Source organism: Chenopodium album, chromosome 19 (genome assembly GCF_948465745.1).
Source record: "Chenopodium album chromosome 19, dcCheAlbu1.1, whole genome shotgun sequence".
Taxonomy (NCBI): Eukaryota; Viridiplantae; Streptophyta; class Magnoliopsida; order Caryophyllales; family Amaranthaceae; genus Chenopodium; species Chenopodium album.
In genome coordinates this window covers 3,720,701-3,724,734 of record NC_137852.1, presented here as the reverse complement: position 1 = coordinate 3,724,734, position 4,034 = coordinate 3,720,701, and the positions used below count along the sequence as shown (strand labels likewise).

At 39.5% G+C, this 4,034-nt stretch overlaps 1 pseudogene; it reads right to left on the bottom strand.

Annotated features, from left to right (window-relative positions):
- Positions 1–1,136: 1,136 nt before the first annotated feature.
- On the bottom strand, positions 1,137–3,119 carry LOC145595512 (putative E3 ubiquitin-protein ligase RHC2A pseudogene; annotated as a pseudogene).
- Positions 3,120–4,034: the final 915 nt, after the last annotated feature.

Below are 4,034 nucleotides of genomic sequence, written 5' to 3'. Positions count from 1 at the left end.
GCTTATCTGGTTCCAACCAGCTCTCTATAACTGTCTTAACCACAAAATCACTATCATTTTAATAACATGAGAAAACAAATTGAAGACAGCCAAAATTTTATGTAGGTTCAATTATTTGATGAACAAATAACATAGAACCACTCATTCTACAAAGCACACATCAATATAATGGCCAAAAACGAAACATGCTGCTGAAAGATTCAATTGCCCGATGCATCAGGCCATCTGGGCAAGAAGGATCACGATAGGAATAATTGAACAAAGGTATGGTTGCCTAGTGATTCAGAATTATGAGCATACATTCTCAGCAAAAACAGAGCTCAATGAGCTGCATCTCCGACAGTAATTCTTCAAAACTCAACAACCTTGGAAACAACAGCAGAACACAAACACATATAGTACAGCTGCTATCGAATGCTCAAATTAGCAAGCTAATACTACACACATAGCAGTGTTACCATAGACTGCTCAAATTAGCAAGCTAATACCGGTATAACACACATGTAGTAGAGCTACTATTGACAATTGAAATTAGCAAGCTAATCCACATATGAGTATACAGCAAAGCTAAGACCGACTGCTCAAATAAGCAAGCTAATACCATCAAAACAGATACCAAAACAAGCTTATGTCACAGATTCAATGGTAATCACCAAGGGAAATGGCTTTTAGTTGAATGAACCTTCCCAGCATATCAGACATACTTCAAGCAACTATTTACTAAACATTAACTAGCCATAAAAAGAAAAGAAAAACTGCATGGGAAAGGATCATAATCAAGCTCAAGTAGATTATAAAAGGTCATTGCACATGTACAAGATTGTCAGTATATAGCAATAATAGCATATGATAGATGACACTATGACAGTTGTTGGCTAATGTCAAAAACTACAAAATTTCAAAATTCTACAACGGAATGCCAATGAAACAGACATGATCTGACAACAACTTCAAAATAAAAACAAGAAAAGCTATAATTGATCTTCAAATACAGTGATCTAACTTAACAATGTCAAAATTTCTTCCTGGCATGTTCCAACAGAAAAGCCAAATTACCAATAATTCAATTCTTTCTCTCCTAGCAACCTGAAGATCAATTGAACCAAACAGATAAAAATAGAGAGAAGATAGTAGTATCTCAACAATGAACACATATTATTGAACTAATTTTGATTCTTTCTAAACAAAAAATTGATTCAAGATAAAACAATGATTAATAAGTTTCAAACAACTAAATACAAATTATCAAAAAAGGGTACCTTAGAATTGATGAAAATAAACAGATTATATTGGATTACACTACAATACATTTCAACCAAGTATGCAATTCATATTGCCATTGCATACACTTCTCCAAGGTTTCCACTTTCTTGTTCTTCTTCTAAACCTCTCATTTCTTTTCCCCCTTTTCCTATATAAACTTTATCTACTAATCAATCTTCCAACTCTCCTTCATCCCTCCCATGTTTTATGTACAAAATCCAACCCCCCAATCTAATCCCATCTTCATTCCTTTGCCAAATTCCAACCTTTTGGACATCACCATCTTCGTATCCGGCTCCCCATATCGAAACCCCTGCTTCGTGTCCTCGAAGAGGCGCTAAAAAACGAAGTTGCTCGACTCCTCTGGCTATTAATCCTTGAATCAGAGCTCGAGCTAGTAGAATCTTCCAATGGTGATTGATTCCTGTCCCCTCCACCAAAACAAGAGAACAAATTCCTGAAAACCCTTCGAATTCCACCACTTTCCCTTGACCTCCCACCTCTAGAACCCCAAGAAATCCTCCTTGGCACACCTCCTTGATTAAACCCACCATCCATTTCTGTATAAACCACAGGCAACTCCCTCTCACCTCTCCTCCCACCTGCAAACCTCCCCACAGCGAACCCGCCACCGGGCAACCTCCAAATCGTTAGCCCAACAGTCTCATCCTCATTCCCCTCAACCAAACCACCTTGAGCATTACTGTTATTGTTATTATTACCAGTATTATTACTCACAGTTTGGCCCGGGTTCAACTCGGGCGAGTGCGAATGCGAATCAACCCTATTATCAGAGGGCAACTCGTGCCTACATACAGGACATGAATTTCTCAAAGACAACCATGGCAATATACAATCATGGTGATAGATATGCTTACAGGGCATCTCTCTTGCTTCTGAACCCAGCTCAAATGCATCCTTACAAACCGCGCAATAACACTCTCCTTCAATATGCTCATCAACGATCTCAATCGTAGGCATTGATTCGATAGCCGCTTTCGAAGCCGGTGGTTGTTCTGCTCTACCAATCCCATTGATCTCAATTTGAGCTAGCTGATCCAACAACCGATCAAAACCCGAACCCAGCAAAAACTCCGATACACTAGCAGGTAAAGGCCGAAGACCAGATCCTCCACCATCATCATAGTAAAGCTCGTAACTCCCTCCACCAACAGCAGCAGCGGCGTCTGATTCCGATGGGGCCCGCAAAACAATTACCGGATTAAATGGTGACCGGTCACCGCCATTTCTCCGACTCCGGCGAAGTCTAGGGCTAGAGGAGAGAGATTCACGGGATGAAGCAGAGTTCGAGTTTGAATTAGGGTTTCCTCCGACCATGTACATCGCTGCTGCCGGAAAACGACGTCGTCGGGAGTCGGCGAGGGGGGATGAGGAAAGCTGCGACGGAAGCGGCGGCGGAGGTGCAGGCGGCGAGTCGATTTCTTCGAGAAAACCGCCGTGACAATCAGGGCAAGAAATCGCGGAGGTGAGAGAAATTGGATTCGGCGAAACCCTAACAAATCGATTGCATCTGTAACACCAGTATGATGTAAGAGATGAAGGTGATGATGATGTAATTATTGCCGATGACATCGAAATCGGAGTTAACTTTGAATTTCTACCAAATTTAATTCCCAATTGAATTGTTCTTCTACAACTGCAGATCCAGAAAAATGTAAATCAAGGAAAAACCTAATTTAAATCAATAAAATTATGAATCTCTAATATTAAGAGGAAAATTGAATTGGGGGAAAACCCTAGAAATTGGGGGACGCCGGGAAAAGGAAGAAGATCCCGGCGGAGGAGAGAGAAAATGAAGAGAGAGAAAGTTGGGGAAAATGGAGGAGAGAGAAAATAGAGAAATGTGAGAATAAAAAATAAAGGAAGAAAAAGGAGGAAGAAGAAGATGTTGAGGAGGAGAGTTTGACGGAATAAGCGCGTGGGACCACGCAGTGAAGGACACGTGGTGAGGTGTGATTGGAGGAGTGAGAAATGGTTAAATTAACGGGTGAGTAATAGTCTGATTAGTGATTATTAGTGTGAGCCGAAAGAAGGGAAAAAGAGTTTGAAAAAGGCGCGTGTAGTAGAGGTAAGGGTGTATTATTATAAGTTGTGTATTTGTGTGCTTAGTGTAGTAATTATGTGAGTATGTTTATGATTTTATGAATGAGGACTGTTTGGCGCTCCAATGGGACCCCAAATACCTAAATTTGCCCAACAAACTTATAAATCTAACATCGACCTTCATCTATATGGGGTGTTTGCTTCTTTGGTTGAGAGAAGTTTGCGGGATTGGTACGAGAGTGTTTAGTTGAGTGAGGATTGAAAGAGGTTTGTGTATTCTTGAAAATTTAAAATATAGTACTTATTTTGTTTTGAGTATGTGTATGTCGTATTGATTTTTGTCGTTTAGAAAACTTGATACGAATTATAGATTAATTTTTATTTAAATAATAACAATCTTTTATATGTGGCTGCTAAAGATATGCACATCATCAATTAATTCCATTCATGCCAAACTAATTAGTTTGATCTTCCTTAGGACATATCATCAATAATTGGGCTAGCTAGACATACATACATACATGTGCCTTGGTCGTTCTAGGCCTTCTAGCATTCTATAGGTTCAAATGATTAGGTATGTAACTATGTACTGTAAGTTTTAGTGTTTCACTAATCCACTTATACTGTCCTTTAGAAGGATGCCTATCACACAAACTAAACAAAGGATAACACACTACATAAAGCAAGCTAAGGTAGCTAAGATATGG